Raw genomic sequence first — 9,105 nt, forward strand, 5'->3', positions numbered from 1 at the left:
CCAGGCATCAGTGGGACAGACAACACAACAGAGACAGTAAGAGCAGGCAGAGGTGCTATCTGTTTGGTTCACATGAGCCCGAAGTCTGTTTTTATTGTTTAAGTGTCACTCTTTGACATTTGAGAGAAAACAATCCCTTGGGGAGAGCAGCCAAGAGAAAATGGAGCAGTCTGAGAAAGAATGGAAATGATTGTTGCTCCACAAGACACAGCCAGGTGGGAGGGAAGCCAGGGTAAATGATCAGAGGCCATCTACAAAACAGCTCGCCTCAGCTGGAGCATGGGGTGCCTACTCTGTGAGGCAGTAAGAGGTCTGCCATGTCTGGCGCCACCAAGTTAGTCATCTGCAGGAAACCAGCCTTGATTTCCATTTAGCAGAGAGTGTCTGATCAAGAAGCACACACAGGATTGCATCTGTGCTGCTCTTCTCGATTGTCATAGGAAGTGTTGCAAGTAACAGAGACAAATTAAGACACTGGGGAACTACACGGTAAAGCCCCATTGATTGGTAGGGCTTGCTGGTTATGGTGATGAAAAGCACAAAATGTGTTAAAACATCACTTTGTCTCAGAAACTGAAGAAAATGCTGAGTTTTACAGAAGGGAGGAAAGATATGGAACTTTAAAAAGATAAAACTGCATTTAATAATCACAGAAGTAAAAAAGCTCTTTGATGGCACATTTTTTACTTCTAAGGTGTCATGAATACACAAGAGGTGACATGCTGAACACAAGTCTGCAGAACCAAGTGAACGAACTAGTATAAAATTTGCTTAACCAAAAAAAAAATTTGCTTAATCATTTTCTAGTCCCTCAAAACAACCCGTTCTGTGGACATGAGGGGGCTGTCCTGACACCTTGCCATTAATATCTACTCTCCTGATTGCTGGGTGCTGCCACAGTATAAATGATTAGAGATAGGAAGTCATTCTTCATCCTGAGATCAGTGGATTAGAAAGTATCAGTTAGCTGGCTGATGCTCAGAAGCCAACACAGTAAGAGAACTTTCTTAAAGCAAATCCACACTGGATCAATTGGATAGAGCAACTGGGCTATCATTCTGGGCTGCACTAGGTTGACTGAATGTGTTATAAATTAATAGCAAATCCTAGCACCGTCTCCACTGTCTATGCTCAGAGGGCCTTTTTCATCTGAGGTCTTGTAACCAACCTTTCTTGGCTTTCCTGTCTGCTTTTGCTGAGAATCATAAAAAGGACTGAGAAATATTTAGTGTCAATCCCTCATTTTATAGATGAGAAAATGAAGACCCAAAGAGATTAACACAACCAGTAAAACGGAAATTTACCTAGTAAATTTTACTGTTTGAAACTTAGCAAGATATCTTGGAACACTTAGATATGCCTCAATCTAACCATAACCATTGAATATTAGAAATAAGAGAAATCTGAGGATATCAACTCTGAACATTTAAAAATGGAATCTTTGTCAAGATGTCTAAAAGCCTGTAAGTTTTCAGGTAAATAACATCATTAGTTTTTGGGTTCTGTATTTTTCTAAAATGCACATTTACCATATTATCTTCTTGTCTAGATTCAGGACTAAGCTACAAACTATGAACAGTACATAGAAATATAATGGTCACAATTTTAACTTGTAAAGTTAACAGTATTTCATTCTCTCCAAAATAAACTAGAAATCAACTACCAATCATTTTATCAACTTGGGAAGCTACCACCCTCTAGAGGGTGGGTCTGGAAACGCCAGTGGGGTTCTCCAATGTCACAGTGAGTAATAAGGCAGGGCATTTATGCTACATGCTAGTGGCATTTAGTATCTAGGGATGAAGGATGCACATATAGTACCACCTTCCCCAATATGCCAATAATATTCACTTTGAAACATGATGAAAATGACATCTATGAAGTTTGTTTTTTTTACTAGTTTCATTTTAAAATACCATTTATCCAACAATGACTGACTCAGTGAGAAGGGGGCTAGAGTGTACCTGTTGACAGAGAACCTGGACTGTTAAGTTCATGGTAAACCTGAGGCTACAGGAAGTTCATGGGTCTGCATTTCAGGCCAGCCTACTCCACAAGCATTTATCTCAACACTGGGACCTGGGACTTGCCTCACCAATTCACTGTCCACAGCTCTAGTGCCACTTACTCAACTAAGAATACATAAAGGTACAGACTTCTGACCGGTGTAGTGTTTTATGTACAATGTTTACAGGCAAATGCTGAGAAAATAATTGAAGTGCTCTTATCCTTACAGAATAGGCCTCAGATACCAAAAAGATACAAATCATTTTTAAGATGTTCGGGTACTTTTAGATTATGTAAGAGAAACTTCTACTTGTTTTCCAGATTTCTTTCACTGTTTCTTCCCTTAAGTAATAAAAATCTGACTCTGCATTTCCCTCTACATCCTCCAGCTTCCCCATGGGGGGTTGTGGCCATGGAACTGTTGCCACTGGACACTGTGATGTGGGCAACTTCCAGCTTTTCCCTTTTTTTCAGTAAGGTAGCTGCATGCTCTTCACTCTCTTCTCATTGCTGTGTAAGGATGACAATCTTAGCAACCACCTTAGAGCCAGAGATGGAAGCCATGGTGTGTTCCCCAGTTGGGGAATCACAGATACACACATGTACATACCCTACTAAAGAAAAATGTGTTTATAAACTGAATTCATTAAAAAAGAGGCATGGTCCTTGGTAGTTTAAAAAGGGTGAGGGGGCTTTATTATAGTGATATTTAATAAAATGCAATGTTATGTACACAGTATATTCTACATAGTTCATCTTCAATGTGAACAGGTCAGCTTCACACAGCTGTTTTGTTTTTTTTTTTTCCTGCAGATTGTACAGTGTCAGAACTGTCCCTTGAGGTGTATAGCATCAGAGGTGCAGTCCTTAAACTTTGGCCTTACTGCTACCCAACCTATGTAGGCATACGACAGAATACAGATGGTGTTAGCAACCATCCTATTAAAAACACCAAACACAGCTCCAGATGGAGACCCAAGGGAAGCTACTGCTGTCTCACTCCGTTGTTTTTTTTTTAAAGCATACAATGCATTTGTGAAAATGTACAGATTCATTTTCAGAGTAGGTTGCATCTTATGAATAATCTAGCATGTATTTCTTAAAATTTTCAGTTAATGTCGGTTAAGGCAATATATATATACATATTTTTATGCATAAAATAGATATTTTTATACATGACTATAAAAATATGCTAAACATCAGTGTGTATGTGATAGTTGCTCAGTCGTGTCCAACTCTTTGGGACCACGTAGACTGTAACCCACCAGGCTCCTCTGTCCATGGGATCCTCCAGGCAAGAATACTGGAAGGGGTTGCCAGTTCCTTCTCCAGGGGATCTTCCTGAACCAGGGATGGACCCAGGTCTCCCACACTGCTGCAGGCAGTTTCTTTACCATCTGAGCCACTAGGGAAGCCCAAAACATCAGTAAGGCTACATTATTCCCCTTTTGAAAAGTGCTTGGTGTAAAATTACCTGCAGAGGAGAACTTGATGTCAGCTACTGCTTCAGATTCCTCGAATCCTTCATCTAATGTGATGTCTTAAGCAACAAGAGGAGGAAATCCCACCATTCTTTCTTCTCCACCCACTGGAACCTTCCACTGGGAGGAGATGAAGTTATTTGGAAATTCAAATGAAACCCCTGATAACTCTAATATTAAGTAAGGCAATGATACGATAATACTGTACAGGTTTCAATAATAAAACCCTTTTAAACATTAAACTATTGAAAAAGACCCTCAATCACTTCTAGATCAAATGAAAAGCCCAGGAGCTCTGTGACAGGATGAAGCCTATGGATCCCAGTGACAAGGGCCCCATGGCATCCATCTTGGTGGTCACCTCCAGACAGCAGAATCTTGTTTTATTAGCTTATACTGTTTTGACAGCCCTCCATAAGGCTTTAGACATAGTAACTGGGCAATTAAGGCAACAACCTTCCAAACACCTTAGTTCTTACAGGCCTAGCTAGACAGAAGTTACTCCCTGCATCATTAGAATTGAAGGGTACATGGCAAATGGGTAAGATTCAGCTCTGTGTTTACAAGTGTTTCCATGTATTGGAAGTATTAATAGATCTCTGTGTTTAGCACTAAGGACACAAAGATGTTACAATATGGTCCCTGATCCCACAGGAAATCAGAAGGTGGAAGTAGCAAGTAAATCATTTATAGGGTAAGAAAAGTGATGAGAGTCATCTGTCAAGTACTATGGTTGTGAATAGAGTAATTAATGTGATTTGGTCAAGGAAAACGAGCAGAATTTTGAAAAATAGATTACTCAGTGCAAAGGTATTGTGGGTTAGAATCATGTACAGACAAAAATACTGGAAAAAGGATGATGAGTTCAGAGAACTGTAGTTTAACTGTGTAGAGTATGTTAGGTGTACGTGTGTGTGTGTAATAGTGATGAAGCTATCAGTTGAGATTTCTCTTAGTAATGTGGAACTAACAAGGAATTATATGCAGGAAAGAGAAAAGAATAAAAAATAATACTTGACCTGCTTTGTATTTTGGAAAAATTTGTGTAGTGCAGGGTTTGTCAACCTCAGCACTATTGACCTTTTAGGCTGAATAAATTTTTGGAGGAGGAGGCTGTCCTGTGTACTGCATGACTTTTAGCAGCCTCTACTCAGTGTCCCTCAGGTTGTGAAAACCAAAACTGTCTCCAGGCTTTGCCAAATGTTGCCTTGTGGTAAGAGTCAAGCCTGGTTGAGAACTACAGCTGTAGTGCGGTGGGGGTGGGAGGAGACAGTAAAACTGGAGTCTAGATTATACCTCATAATCTCAGAAAGCAGGCTACAGTTTGGACTGTGAGGCTGGTCTCAGTGATGATTAGGAGGCAGGATTGACTTTGACTTGGGAGATGAATGAAAACCAGAAGGCAAGGCAGAGGCACAGAGCAGCCCAAGAAACTGTCTGTATGATGAGGGGAGAGAAGCCTGGGTGTCGCTTTGAGAAGTATCAGTGAGTCCACCCTGAAGACTACACAGATACATGAAAGTGGAGCCTCCCCTCAAATCCTACATGTATCTGGAGCGTCAACTTTAGGCCCGTTATTTCAGTGGAGTCTTAATTTCACTCTGGCTTTTTTAGGAAGTCCAGAGAGAAAGAAGCATTTGCTTTTGAAGTCAGGTTGGTTTTATCCTGGTTGAAAGGCAGATGTGCATTTTGACTTATTTTTAGTTGTCTGAGCATTCATTAATGTAAATCACATCTGCATTGGATACACCTGGTATTTTTGCAGGAGCTATGTCTCAACCCCCTCCTCATCACGACAAACACTTACACAGCAGTGACAGCGGTGTCCTGGCACTGGATCTTCACAACCTCATGGTGTGGTCACAACAGACAGAAGTAAAGGAAACTTGCCTAAAGTCACACAGCTTCACTACGTGGTGGAGCAGAGAGGGATTTGAACCCAGCCTAGCTCCAGTGATCTTAACCATCATACACTACATGCTAGCCAATAGTGTGTACACAAGTCTGGTTAAAGAGCTGTAAACAGGCCCCAGTCTCTGGTGAACATGGAACAATTTCAGTGGCACAGAAAGGGCACAGCAGGGACTGCAGAGGATGGGAGGTGAGGAGCAGGAATCAGCTTGATTGTAAAGAAGAGGAAGGAGTGGGACACTGAGTTTTGTTTTGTTTCTGAAAGATCAGAGAAATTTTCACACACTGCTTAACAAATCGAGGGAAGGATCAAGTAAGCAGGAGAGAAAACGTACAATAGTCTCTAAGTGTCTGTGATTAAGAACCTGGGAGGAGAGCTTTTCTACCCAGACAAGGGCTTCTAAGCTCAGCACTACTCACACGAGAACCAGATAATTCCCTGTTGTGAGGGGCTTTCCTGTACATGCATTCTGTTTAGCATGATCTCTGGCCTCCATCCACTACATGCCAGTAGCATCACCCAATTGTTAGAAAATCCAGTGTCTCCTCACTCACATTATCCAGCGCAACTTTTTGAAATGATGTGACCCCTGGGCAGTTGAAAAGTGGCTAGTGTAAGTAAAGAACTAAATTTTTTTTTTTTTTTTTTTTTTTTAAGAACTAAATTTTAAAGTTTATTTAATTTTAATGAACTTATTGAAATAGCCACATGTTGGCTATTTAGCCACATAAGGCTACCATATTGGACAGTGTCACCTAGAGAAAGCCCAGCTCTGTCAGTATCCTGGGATCAGTCCAATCCAACATCCCTTTTCTTATCAGAGCCATCTCACTTTATAGCCAAAATCCTCAAGGTGAACAAGGTCAGGGAGAGCTAGCTGATGGTGTAACAAAGACGGTTCTGTCCAACAAAGGCTTTTTATCAGGGCTGTGGGACTACCAGGGTGTTATTAACCTAACTATGCAACCATCAAAGCGTGTTGCCTCACCTTCAGTAGCGTATGACCTGTGTGCTTCTTCTGATATATAGTATCCACATTGTCCAACAAAACAGGAAGAAAGTTGGAAGCCACAACTGTAAACCAAGCTGACTGGTTTCCCTTAAGAAAGAAAGAAGAAACGTATTTTATACAACGAAAATCTACTAACCAATATAAAACTGGAATAAAAACAGGGTCTTAGAAGCACCTATTTTGCAATTATTACAGATGTTTCTTAAAGCCACATATTTGACGTTTTTCTGAACAAAGCCACAAATCATATTGCATTAGTGAAGAATTCAAATGTTAAATCTGTATAGTAGGGACTTCCCTGGTGGTACAATGGATAAAATCCACCTGCCAATTCAGGGGACATGGATTCCATCCCCCATCGGGGAAGATTTCACATGCTGTGGAGCAACTAAGCCTGTGCGCCACAACTACTGAGCCAGTGCTCTAGAGCCTGGGAGGGGTGACTACTGAGGCCCATGTACCCTAGAGCCTGTGATCAACAAGAGAAGCCCCTGCACTGCAATGAAGAGCAGTCCCCATTGGCTGCAACTAGAGAAAGCCCACACACAGCAACAAAGACCAGTACAACCCGAAATAAGTAAATAATAACAATAATAATAAAATCTGTATAGTATTCTCATGAGTAAACTCAAGATATAAAGAGGAAGACAGGAGTGGAGGAGGTGTAGAAAGTAAAAGAAGGATTTTCCGGAGAAACAAAGGACTAAAGCTACAAGGGAAACCTCCAAGACAGCAGACACTGCTTTGTCCCCTGGTTCAGTGTTTAGAACTGTGGCTTGAACATTAGAGTATTCTAATTATTTCTACTGAAAAGTTACTACAACCTATACTGAATTTACAAGCACTGAGCTGATATGGAAGAGAAATGTGACCGAAGTAGGGAGAGAATTTTTTAAAAGGGAAGCATCCCACCATCCCCTGCTGGACATTGAAGGATACAGAATTAGGTGCCTGAAACATGATCAGACTTACAACTTTTCTGAAGACGAAGGAGATGGGTGCCCCAAGGCTAACGAGGCCAAGGGGAGATGGTGGCCCTGTCGATAGCTTCAGCGCCCTTGGCGATCCGGTAATCGGACTCCAGAAGCTTATTGAAAAGAGTGGACTTGCCAGCGTCGGTGGCACCAACCAGGTAGACATCGCCGCGGTAGCGCCAGGAGCGCTGGAGCGCGGAGATCAGCTCCTCAACTCCATAACAGTCTTGGCGCTGATGAGCCGCACGTCTCTGAGCACTGTGCGCATCTTGGACGGAATATTCGCATTCTCCTCCCCATCCAGTGGCCGGTCCCCGCTAAGATGTTGTGGCCTTCGGTAGCCACGGGGCGGCAGGAGCCCGGCGCCGATAGTCATCCCACAGTCGCTCCTGGAGTCGCTGCTGGTAGTCGGGAGTGTCCTGAGGCATAAAGTCCACCTTGCTTCCCAGCACGATCAGCTGCTTGGGGCCCACCGGGCCGGGCAGGTGCAGCAGTAGGACGTCGGGCAGATCCAGCAGCTCCACCTTGTACAGCACCAGGGCGGGCTCCGGCCGCCGCAGAGCGGCGCTCACCACCTCCAGGAACTGTTCCTGGCTCACCTGAAGGCGCAGGGTGCGCCAGTGATGCACCAGCACTAAGCAGTATTGGCATACGGTCCGGGAGCACCTGCTGCCGCCTCTCCTCCCGTAGCCGCTGCGGCTGTCGCTCCTCTCCCTCCCGCCGCCGCTGCGGCTCCCAAAGCTAGTCTTGGAGGGTCGGTTCCGGCTCCGAATCCTGGACGCATTCGGGGAACAGAAAACTCTCCTCCAGGTCAGCCCCTCCTGGGTTACCTACCCCCAGTCGCCGTCGCGCCACGGGGAAGGCCACGTCCCAGACCCGCTGGGTGCCGGGAGGAGGAGTCGGCCGCGCATCTCCTCTCGAGGAGCGTCTCCCGGACGTCGTGGCGCACTACAGTGCGAGTGGGTCACCGCAGGAAGCCGCAGAGCAGTCCGCAAGCAAGGCGCGCGGGCAGCATAATTAATGCTGGAGAGGGCAAAGGGGCGGAGCCACCTGGGGCCGGAGCACTGTGGCTGGTGAAACAACAGGGACAGGCCGGGAGTACCTGAGAACTGTCATTCGTCAGCGTCGCTCTGAAGCTACTTCTCCCGCGTCGAATTGCGTGAGTTCTCTCGATGAAGGCTCTATGGCCCAAGAACCCATGTGAAGCGGAGATAAAGATATCGGGGACTTAAGACTAGAGTGGGTTGGAATAGGCTTGCCAGTGAGGGTCTGTTCATTTTCAGGCTTTTTCAGCGCGCCGCCGCTGGCACTACCCGCTGGTAAAAAATCTTATTTTTAAAATCTTGTTTTTTGTCTTTGGAACTAGGAGGAAAAAAAAAAGTTGACAATCGAATGCCGCAGACTTATAGCCACAATAGAAACCTTTTATTAATACATCTTCTTGGCTTTTTCTCCCATGTGTCATTATGCGTGCTTGCTCAGTCGCTTCAGTCGTGTCTGACTCTTTGCGACCCCAGGCTTCACTGTCCATGGGATTCTCCAGGCAAGAATACTGGAGTGGGAGTCATTTCCTTCTCCACGGGATCTTCCCGACCCAGGGATCAAACCAGCGTATCCTGCATGGTAGGCGGATTCTGTATGGCTGAGCCACCAAGGAACCTTGTGTAATTATGTAACAGCACTAAAAAGCAATAACTTTTCATTGGCTATATCCGAGGC

General features: G+C 44.1%; 1 pseudogene; it reads right to left on the reverse strand.

The window, feature by feature from the left end:
- On the reverse strand, positions 6,199-8,844 carry LOC102183308 (annotated as a pseudogene).

Source organism: Capra hircus, chromosome 6 (assembly GCF_001704415.2).
Source record: "Capra hircus breed San Clemente chromosome 6, ASM170441v1, whole genome shotgun sequence".
NCBI lineage: Eukaryota > Metazoa > Chordata > Mammalia > Artiodactyla > Bovidae > Capra > Capra hircus.